At 41.7% G+C, this 12,108-nt stretch overlaps 2 long non-coding RNA genes across 3 annotated transcripts; both read left to right on the top strand.

Moving 5' to 3' along the window:
• The first annotated feature begins 307 nt into the window (after positions 1-307).
• LOC307042010 lies at positions 308-1,432 on the top strand. Its single transcript, XR_013808968.1, has 2 exons — positions 308-426; positions 519-1,432. It is a non-coding gene; the product is annotated as an uncharacterized lncRNA (long non-coding RNA).
• A 515-nt stretch (positions 1,433-1,947) lies between these two features.
• LOC307042120 lies at positions 1,948-6,686 on the top strand. Of its 2 annotated transcripts, none has more exons than XR_013809005.1 (3): positions 1,948-2,013; positions 2,327-2,844; positions 6,558-6,686. It is a non-coding gene; the product is annotated as an uncharacterized lncRNA (long non-coding RNA). The 2 variants fall into 2 exon arrangements; XR_013809006.1 differs by lacking the exon at positions 6,558-6,686 and adding an exon at positions 3,538-3,919.
• Positions 6,687-12,108: the final 5,422 nt, after the last annotated feature.

A 12,108-nucleotide genomic window follows, 5' to 3' on the forward strand; every position in this document is an offset into this window, starting at 1 on the left:
AATCACAAATACACCTAACTACCTTTGTCTCTCCTCCAGTATGGACCTCAGGTTGACTAAGAACTGCAGCCTGAAAAGTGACGCTGAAGCACTCGGTTAGATTTGAGGGTCATTAGACACACAAAGGTTTGGAAGGATCGCCACGACCAACAGGACTACCTGGGTTTCTACAACCTGGACAGCCACCACTTGTCTGATTCGGTTCATGGTTTGCTAGGTAAATATCTAGTTTCCCTTTAATTATACAATCACTGTGCAGCTTTTTTTTATGTTTCCTGATTCCTTATTTTATACAAATAATCTTTCCTCCAGGGTCAGTTCTACCATGGCGTTGGGTTTGAGTTGACAGACCTGCATCCACATAAGAACAAGGAAAAAAATAGATGCCACCATGTATGTGAAGGGACAAATACTCAACGTAACCAGGTAATATGTAATATGGTTTAAACACACAAACACATAATGCATACAAGTTCAAGGAGTATTTCATCACAGCTTTTTTTAATTCAAATTCACAGACACTGGCAGAAGGACTTCAGCAGGGATGTGAAGAATGGGAAAAGTATTCCCTGCTGGTTTGCTAACAATGATGGAGCTGGCCTTATTGATGGAGAAAGCCTCCGACTACGTTGTGTCAGGGCTTTTTCAAGGCTGATTTTTGTGAGATTGCAGGTTATAGTGAGCCACATTGAGTGTTCATTTCAACATTGCACACATTCTGAAACAAACATCATAAATCCCAGGATCCTTACAGTCTTATTATTTGATGGCGATACAAAATAACAATTATGATTCCTGATCTCATAATGGACATTACTTCCCAAAAATGACAATGTGAATGACGATTTGTGCACTCTGGTGCAACTATATTCGTGATATATTTACTGCTGTCAGGTATATTATGTTGCTTTCCAATTTCCGGCTGTCATAGAATTATACGTCTGCATACTTCACATACAAACCATACCATTGCCTTTAAACTGAATGTACCTTATGGCATGCACATGTGGGTATCAAAGGGTATCCAAATAAGCGTTAAGACCCTGGACACAACTATACACAACTGGATTTCGCTTCAAAAAAGTTGAAACCTGTACACCGGTACGTTAAAAAACACAACCACATTTTGTATTTTTCAACTCTCATTTTTGCCATATCTGGGCTTTATGCCAACTTTGCACCATCATAGAGAAATTATCAAAGAATCTTATCCTATGGATGTACTTCTTGATATTGTTATTGAAATTGTCCACACTGAAAACACTTATTTTATCATCTCTAAGATTCAAAGGTAAAACCAACACAGCTGTTTTCCAGCCACAAGTTGGTATATATTTTTTTAGATGTTACAGGGAATTTTTAGTCTTTAAACAAAAAAAATGTTGGGCCTATATTCTTTGTATGTGATGACAATAAATGTACATGTACACCAGTTTGTTTTTGATTGTTGTAGCTTTTCAGAATCAGGGTTTATAAACAAGTAGATTTTCACATACGAGGAATTTGCTTTGGTGTAAATGGAGCAGATACCAAAAGAAGAATCTGGTATTGTTCTAAATGAGCAAAAAATAATACGATTATAAAAACTATTAAAAAAACTATTGTAACAAATAAAAAATAAACATAATATTTGTACAGAGTAGGATATAGATATACAAGAAACAGTAGGCTAAAGTAAAATAAGATATGACATACTATATTCAAAGTGGAGATGTCCTATAATTTTCTATACCTAGTACAATTTTATATTTTAAGTCAGTACTGCTTCATTAAACCCTGTTTGTCAGAGGATTTATACAGTGGCATTTTATTTATTTGGATTGTTTTTGCCATGCAAGCCTGGCCTTTCCCATTTGGCTAATGTCATTAAAGCGCATGCGCAGATAGAGCCTTGTGTTTAGTTGTATGGCCACAAGGGGCAGCAGTGAGCTCATTACGGTTTCTTGTTGCGCTGGCAACGGGAGGTAAAGAAGACGACGCATTCGAAAACAGTGTTTGACAAGCCACACAAAGGTGAGATTTTAGCTTTAGTTTATATATTTTTCATCCGTTTTTTTCACTTTTACAAACGAAAAGACTAGAAAGATACTAACCGATTAATTTGGCATAATTACCACAACACTGTGCCGCTAAAGTCACGCAAATCTACCCCAAGCTAGCTAACCTTTACTTCACACAAGCTAGCTAATGTGTTTAGCTAACACAACGTCATAGGGATGAAGTTTAAAATATTTTAGCTAGCCATGAGTGTTTCTGACTCACTGTAATTGGGGGTGTTATTAAGTATCTCTTATACTCAAACATGTTTGTATATGTCTCCCTGTAGAATCTTCTTCATGGGCCAGGAGACTGTTTCTTGGTTGCTCCTTACCTGAAGAGAGAAGACCAGAAACGGGTGTCGAATAAACGTGTGGACGGAGGTTTGTCATTTTCACACTCACTAAGCCACACATAAAGACCCATGGTAAGCAAGCCTATAGTTTACAGCAGACAGCAGTACACATCATTCATATACTGTAGTCATATCACCCGCAGTACGTTTACACACGATTCGTTGAATCACGTTTATTAATGTTCCTTTACATTTTTGCTCTACACATTTTTAAGATTGAAACATAATTATTCTAAAATTAAACCAAATACTATTTCCCCCTTTTCACAGCACTTATATATAACATCTGTCATTGTGGTCCATATTCACACTTGTGATTTTCATAGTGTGATTTGTCGAAATGTCTTTGGTGAAAAGGGATTTCCTGATTCTCCTTGTTCGCTTTGTTTTACCTGTTCAGTGTGGAAAATAAAGCTGTTATCATCTTTAAGTACGAAGAATGAGGACAATAGGTAATTCCCTTATATTCCTACAACTTTAACTTGAGCCTAGATATATTATAAGCTAGTCTAAAAGATAACAACCACCAAAGGATTCACTTTTTAGAATGTAAATGCAAGTTCATTAATTAAAGTTTAAAATACCTTTTACTAATCACATTTTTAGTTTATTTTTCTCATTTTTAATTGAAGAATTGAATGAATGACATACAGTGGTGTTTTTGTCATTGTATATAGCTTTGTTAAAATCTTACGTAATTTAGCACAAAGTAAGCTATCAGGTCCTTTATTCTGTGATGTAATAATTCTTCCAATGCTGTGTAGTTGGTCATGTCTTTATTTTATCACTAGCTAAGAACGTTGGTCATGTCTTTATTTTATCACTAGCTAAGGACACACATTTTCTCTTTATGTTGTCTCTTTATAATATCCCTCATTTGGATTGACATCTTTTGCATTTTTGGAACACCTTCCAATGCCGATTCTAAAATGTAGTGTGTGTGTGTGTGTGTGTGTGTGTGTGTGTGTGTGTGTGTGTGTGTGTGTGTGTGTGTGTGTGTGTGTGTGTGTGTGTGTGTGTGTGTGTGTGTGTGTGTGTGTGTGTGTGTGTGTGTGTGTGTGTGTGTGTGTGTGTGTGTGTGTGTGTGTGTGTGTGTGTGTGTGTGTGTGTGTGTGTGTGAACACTGTACTGTAACAACTCAACAGCTCTTATTACATGGCTCTGGTGTGTGTACTAAATATCCAGGGCAAGTGTGTTGACCCCAGTCATGTCGGAAGTTCAGGAGTTGAGAGGGATTTTCTTAAGGGGATCTTTGCAGAAGTGTTTGCTTGTGTGTGTCTGTCTCTTTGTATGTGTGTGTTTGTGTAAGCTTTCCTGATTAACACCAGATGTGCGGGGCTCAGGGTGTCGGCGATAGCTTGAGAGGGCCCCACTGTACTCCATTCGGCCCTGGTTGCAGAAAATGCTATAGCGACCTCTTCACACATGGCTGACATTAATATCTTTGCTGTTCATCCCCCAGATCCCTGCAAGGTTCGAAACATAAGGTCAGACTAACGGCCCGTCCACACACAGGCATGAAACAAATCTTGATGCTGGGCGTGTCTGAAGGTTGGCGATTTTTTGCGACCAACAACCAATCACATGAATCTCCCGCCCCCGACATACAAAGCAATAGCAATGTTAATACGAAGTAAACTGGATATAAACTCCCCAAACAGGCGAAAACCTACCAGTTTCACCCACTGTCTCTGCCTCCTCCCTTCCGGTTTTTATCCCGGTAAATAGTTTTGGTCGTAAAGAACCGGGTGATTTGCTACCGTAATTTCTCGTTTGGAATATGAGGAAATGAACTGCGGTCTGGCTCTCCCAGTTTGCACGCGGTTTGATTGGCTAGCGCTTGCACTGGCGGGATTTGCATAAACGGATTGGATTGGCTGATGCCAGCTTCGCAAGCATTGGGAGCATCAAAAGTTGAACATTGCTCAACTTTTGATGCTCACGATGCTTGCAAAGCCATGCTCTGCTCCCCACAATGCAGTTCGGCGAAGATTAAAAATCTTCTACGTCACCCCATTCAAGTGAATGGGCGAAGCTTTGAAAGATTTTTTTCCTGCCTGTGTGTGGACGGGCCGTAGAGTTCACTAATGAGGTCATACAGAAGAGCAGAGCGTTAGTGTAGGTCTGCTGCTTCTCCACCAGAGGGCGGGAGAGAGCTGTAGTACATCTGTAGTCTCTCAGCTCAGGTCCCACAGTCTGACTACTGAGGAATAATACTTCGTTTTTTAGCTCTTATAAAGTTATTTGTAGTGAAAGTGTTCCAACATTTTAAAGATAATTAGTTTCACGTGGAAAATTCTGGAATATTTTGAGGCGGAGATTGACATCAAGTTTGTGTGTGTTAGTGCTGCATATAAAGATTAATACTTTCAATAAGAATTCATATTTAGTTATTTTTATTATATTATGTGTTGTTTTATCGTCCATAAAACAAGTTTCCTGGGCCCAAATCGATTATTTTTGTCAAACAGACAAAAACCAAAGATGTTAAATATTGCAAAAAAGAACAGGAACATTTAAAAATTGTATAATATTTCTTATACATACTCCCAAACATAAGATTGAAACGATAACTTGATTATTGAAAATGGTAATGATTAAATGTCAATCGACTAACTAATTTTTCCACGTCTAATAATGATTAATACATATTGCAATGGATTTAATAGAAAGTTAAAGTAGTTTTAAAACAATGATTGCTGTTTATCTTCCTTTACAAACAACATTTTAACAAATGGTTGTTTTAATTATTCTCAAAATGATCCAGATAACTTTTTTTTCTTGTAGTTTGCAAAACTTTAACATGCAAAAATGCCTTCCTTCAAACATCAGTGCAGTGAGACCTGTCTGCGTGCTCAACTTTGTCACAAGTTAATATTTCATGTGACTTCTTCCACTTTCTTGAACCGTTTCCTCTGTCTTCACCTCCCAGGTTCCCCCCCCCCCTCGCCCTGCTCTCTACCTTTTGTCCCTGTGTGAATATTTCACATTGCTGCTGCCGCTGGTGCATGATGCGGGGACTGAGCGCTCATTGTGTGTACGCAGTGTGGGTGCAGCGGTATGCGGCTCCTCGGCGTGTGGTGTGTCGTGACAGGCGTGTGGCCGCTGACGCCAGCCGGCCGCCTGCCTGTCTGTCTGTACCGTTACACCTGACCGACGCTGACATCGCCTTACCCACACACACACATATTAAAACATTCTCACACACACTCTCATATACATTGCACCACGAGACATGATGCCCAAAAGTTAAACAAGGTTCACCGACTCCCCGCCGCTGTAGTCAGCCCACTGGGCCCTTCAGTACAGGAGAGCATGGTGTTGCCTTTGAGGTTCTGCTGACTTTGCAAGTTCATTGGTGTTCATTTAATTTAGTTTGCAAGTGATCTAAGTTTTAAAAAGCAACTTGCATGATTATAATGTAAATAAGATAAGATAGTGCTTTATTGATCCCAATTTGGGAAATAAAACATAGCTGCGTATTTGCAGTTCAATATTTAAGCAGATTTATACTGTTCATATTAATAATAATATATCATATTTATATAGTGCTTTTCCCAGTGCTCAAAGACGCTTTACAAGAAAATACAATTAAATAAGAGTCACAAAATAACAACAAAAACCGTCCTGAGCTATACTTTTGTTTCTCCAGCACATGCATCTATATGTTTATTTTTCATTTAGTCTAACCCTGTTGCAAGATCATTTGTTGTGGTATTTGTTTTAAATTGAAAATGCATTATAGAGTTTTTGTGGTTTTGATATGCGCTGTGCCGGTGTGTTCAGAACTGCAGCGAAGGCCATATTGCCGCGCACTGTGTTGGAATCCTCGGTATTTAGTGTGTTCCCTCAGACCGGCCGAGGTGAAAAGTTGAACCTGGTGTTGACCTTCTCTTGAGAGAGGGCTTAGCTCTGAAGTCAGGCGCAGGCCAAACGCACAGGGAGGATATTCTCAAGTTCCTCTTTCCCTCCCTCCCTCACGTGCACCGCTTATATCCACGGGCACGCTCCCCTCCCACACGGAAACAATTAGCATCTGTGATAAGATGTTGTACATATTTCCATCACTTTATCTCGTTGTTTTTGTTTGTTTGTTTTTCCGACATGACAAAAGTCTCGTGTCCTCCTGTCATGGCGCTGTTAATCACAATTACATCTCATCTAGGTACATGGAGCTGCAGAGAGAGAAGGAAGGAGAAATAGACTGAGAGGGGCCTCCTGTTTATCACTGCAGGGAGCTGAATTCCAGATGGAGAGATAATGAAGAGAACAAGCAAACAATTATGCAAAAATAGACAAAGTGTGGGGGGGGGGGGGGGGGGGGAGGCAAGCGAGCGCAGACTGACAGACAACAGGAATGATGTTCGGGCCAAACTATACACGTTTTTTATTTCTACTCTCAAGAGACCAGTTTAAAAGTGATCTGCATTGTCAACAGCAAGAGAAAATACGATACTACTAAAAAGGAAATAGCGTTTGGGTTTTATTTGTATCATAATGTAATAATACACTTGGAAGTATGATCTAAAAAGCTGTGGCCATGAATTTACAGAAAGAGCCGTTTGAACACTTTGTGTGTGGGTTTTATTTACCATCTTTAATTGTTTTTGTCCCATTGATGGACAAGGAACATTCATCTTTCTGGAAGATTTACACTCCTGTCATGTGTCTTATCATGTGTTGTATCATGTGTCGTATCATGTGTCGTATCATGTGTCGTATCATATGCGAGAGACTTGATAATCCACACCATATTCTGCTAGAACAACTTGATCCAGAATACAAAACCAAAACCAAGTTTGATATTCTTCCAGTCCACCGGAGCAGGAGAATATATGGCCTTAAGATACGAGTCCGACAGTAGACGTTGAGTCGTGCTGCACTCCGTTCTCCATCTGCTTTAGTTTTGGTGTGGTTGTGATAACCTCAGCCTGACCCCTGATTGGGTTAATCTCACCCTCATCTTCTCTCGCTGGTCAGCTGACAGAATGCCGCGCTGCGATTGGTGGACGCACTGCTGAGAAAGAGGAATTTGTTTAGCATTGTGTTGAAGTCACAGCTAGCCGCTGAGAAGTTTAGTCTACTGTCCAAACCATAGCAAAGCTTCCAAACACAAAAGCAGAAAGAATGTTTAGGGTGACTATTCAAAGACACAAACATGTTGGCTTTCTCAGGCAGTAGCCAACACGATACTGTTCCCCTCGCAGTGTGTGTAAAGCAGAACGAAATGTAAAATGATGTTAACTTGTGTATTCAGAACAACCTTATAGTAATAGTTGTTGTACCTCAAAGTCTGAGTTTTGGAGAAAAGAGGTCTCATATCGAGTTAAAAGCAGAGAGTAATGCAACGAGCCCAATAATGTAAGTTAGTTTCATTCAATGTTTCCCCCTTTAACTCTCAAAATAAGGATCCTGTGAAATGAAGTTATTGTAGTTCCAGTATTTCTAAATAGCTGTGAGGGACAGGCCGCTGTGCAGTAGCCGCTCCAGGCGCTCTGTTTGGAGGGCTTAAATCCAGCCAGATTAGATCAGAGGACCACTCTGTTTGTTTGTTTTGATTTGGGAGGGGCCAGGCTCCTGAGGGATAGCCCCCCCCCCCCCCCTCTCTCAACCACGACTCTGCTATCCCTCCCCAGGATTCCCCTTCAGGGCACAGTCGACTGGAGCCCCTCTGACCTCTCTGTCACCCCGTCCTAACCCACGTTAGCCAAGGCATCCTGAGAACAAAAAAGAAAGAAACCGAAGGAAGACTCTGCTGTGTTTCAGCGTCCGCGCAACCAAATCACAACCAGACCCGTTAGTCTGGGGGTGTAGGCAGTGCCACCCAGGCAGGCAGCGCCTCTGGCCCTGGTCAGCCCGAGCAGAGCTTCACCCGGCGCGTTGACCTCTCTTTCATCTGCTAGTTGGTCTGATGTGTTCTCTCACTCCTGTTGGTGCTTCTAGAGAAAGGTATTAGCTTAGCGAAGAGCTTGGCTGAAGGCCATTCGGGCTGCCGTCCTGTTGGCGTGTTACGTAATCATCATCATCATCATCATCATCACCAGAAGTTATTTTGAAGTTGCTGTAAAGACATCGACATTTGCTTCACTTCTAATTTGAAGTAGCATGGATGGAGTCCACATTTGATTAAAATAAGCTTTGTCACTGTGAGTCTGCCATCGGCTTGAACACAGCCAATTTGGCGTCTTTATAATCACATGATGTTCTTCGACTGTTTGAGCTCCGTTGTCTAGACCTCTGGGTCTCATGATTACTCTCTTTCCACCTATTCCCCTTTCTTGAAACACTTAGCCCATTTTGTATTTCCATGTACCACTCTGTCCAGGAATACACCTTCTCACACACACACACACACACACACACACACACACACACACACACACACACACACACACACACACACACACACACACACACACACACACACACACACACACACACACACACACACACACACACACACACACACACACACACACACACACACACACACACACACACACACACACACACACACACACACACACACACACACACACACACACACACACACACACACACACACACACACACACACACACACACACACACACACACACACACACACACACACACACACACACACACACACACACACACACACACACACACACACACACACACACACACACACACACACACACACACACACACACACACACACACACACACACACACACACACACACACACACACACACACACACACACACACACACACATACATACATACATACATACATACATACATACATACATACATACATACATACATACATACATACATACATACATACATACATACATACATACATACATACATACATACATACATACATACATACATACATACATATATATATATATATATATATATATATATATATATATATATATATATATATATATATATATATATATATATATATATATATACACACACACACACACCCCTCTGCTGACCTCTTCTTCATTCCCACCAGAGCCTGGGGTGAGGCAGCCTGGCACCAGACAGTCATTCAAACCCTCAGGCTGCTTCACAACAGGTCAGAGACGGAGACAGAGAGAGGGATGTATTCACGGCTGATTGTTCACAGATTAACTGGTGTCTTCACTTCAGAACTCAGGCTTTGTGAAGAAGCCTTTATAAATAATATTAAATGATAACTGAGACTTGTTTGTTGGATTTTACATTAACGTTTTCTTTAGAAATATAGCAACTACATGCAAAACTAATTTGCTTCTTTTGACTTGAATTACTGCCTTTGTAGATTCCCTTTTAGTCTTTAAACCCATTTATTTAGAAACGGGAACAAATATGTTGTTCAGCCATAAATTAATTTATTATGTTTCATTTAATTTTAATCCCATGAAACAGGAAATAAAAGCAGGGGGATGCTGTGATTGGATTAAAAGTGGTCTCTGTAAACATTGTGACCCATGTCTTTGACACACCTCCTCGCCGCTCTTGAAGAAAGTCTCTTCATAAGAGGAACGCCAAGAGATGAAGGAGGACACGGGATGGGGAGGCAGACTTTGGAGTCTTTGTTAGGCACGTGGGCCTGTGTTTTGTGTCCGTTTTGTTCTTCTAAATCCTCCTTGGTTTGTGTTTGTCTCCGAGCTCTGCTTTGAGCGATTAGAGACGAGGGTTTGAACAGCTCTGTTAAACGAAGAAATCATTTCAGCCCTTTCTTGTGGCTTTGAATAGACTTTCTTTGTATCAATAAATGACACTAATGGTTTTTAATATTAGCTTTTTTTAAAGTTTGCTTCTTAAAAGAGAAATAGTCCAAAGTGTTGGCAGAATTTCCCTGCTCTTTATGGGAGTACATTGTATTGGACAAGTGATGTCAGTAAACCATGGCACCAGAGATGAGCCATATCACAAGAGGCATCGCTAGAAATCTGAGTTGTGCCATTAGACAGAGAGAAAGGCAGTATCTTGAGCGAGAGAGAGTAAAAGGGCAGAGACACAGAACGGATTGTTCCACAACAGACTGACGGACCTTTTAGCCTTATCTTCCCGAGCTACTCTTACAGAAAACCAAGGAGAGAAGGGGAAAGAATGCCCTGCTCTTTCTCTGCCTCCCATTCTCTCATTTCTCCTGTCTGCCTCTCCCTTCCTTCTTCATTTCTTCTTCCTCTTTTGTCCATCAGTCTTTACCCGGCGTTTCTTCAAAATCCTCTTAACCCTTGCTCTCCTTCCATTATCCCCTTTCCTCAATATCTTACCTTGATGTTTTAATATCTTGTTTCTTCGCTCGCCCGCTATTATCTTCAGACTCTTAAGAGCTCATTGCTCCTACAGATTGTTAAAAGGTTTACTTGTAAGCCGCCTCCGAGTCCCGGCATCAGTTGGCTGTTAGTGTTACACGCTCTGTAAAATAGATCCCTCTCTCCATCTCAGGATCACACTGTATGCATGACAGCCATTCAGGAGGGGTGCCGTACAAACGCAGGCCCGGTTGCCTTTGCAAGAGCATCTTATTTGCATTTGTTTACATGTGCCACTCTGTGCACATTTGGATTTGCTGCATGTCATAAATGTTTTTGGTTGCCCAGTTCCTGATACACACAGACACACACACACACGCGCAACAGTATTTGGTTGTGATGACACCGTGAGTCGTCCCTCTCCTCCCTCTCTGACAGAATGAAACGGATGGATAATTAGATATCAAAGGGAGGCAGGCAGGGTGTGGCGAGGCGCGCAGGCCCCTACGATGGTAAAGCACTTATTAATGAGATAGGCCTTATCTGCTCTCCTCCCAGGAATTCTGCCTTTGATCGGCCCCGACTCCGGACTTAATACATTTTTGATTGATAGGCCGAGATGACAGAGAGAGGCGGCGTGGACGGGGTAGGTGGGTGGGTGGGTGGGGGTATGTGTGTGTGGAACGAAGGGGGGGGGCAACCCTCAGATGCAACTGTAAGGATGCCCTTCACATGATTAAATAACTTTATGACAATAGTGTTTATGATACATTAAGTTGAGCAGAACTTGTTTGCATGGTGAATACATTTCAATTCTGCATACATCCACCTACTTGATAAATACACACACAAAGCTTCACATTCCTCCGGCCCACGTAGACATAAATCCCCTAAGACAACCCAAACAGACAGGCCTATTCAGTCACCTTAACCCCAACTATAACTCACACACCGGGGCACCAGGAAATCTTTTCCCTAAGACAGAGCAGGCGAGGGGAAGGCCTGTGGAGGGGGACTGAGATAAGGCCCTATCCCCGTCTAGAGATGAGTTATAGCCCACCCAGGAGGATGTGGCTAGCAACGACCCACCCGGACACGCCGCTCGGCTCGCTGGGATTGGTAGGGACGGTGTACTCCCGTTAGTGAGGCGTCTTCACGGATAGAGATAACAGCCCCGCTCTCAATAACACCTTGACCAGAGGGAGGAGAGGCAACCTCGAATCAGTGAGCCTCCACACAGATACACACACACACACACACACACACACACACACACACACACACACACACACACACACACACACACACACACACACACACACACACACACAGTGCCACACACATCATACAGTACACCACCTTCCTCTCTCCGCCTGACAAAAAGGTGACTGAGCGTAACCATTACAGCGCTGTGTCACCTTGTTATGAGTCTCTGTCAATGTGATGCGTGGGGTAAATGAAAGA

This window comes from Notothenia rossii (assembly GCF_949606895.1).
Source record: "Notothenia rossii genome assembly, chromosome: 5".
Taxonomy (NCBI): Eukaryota; Metazoa; Chordata; class Actinopteri; order Perciformes; family Nototheniidae; genus Notothenia; species Notothenia rossii.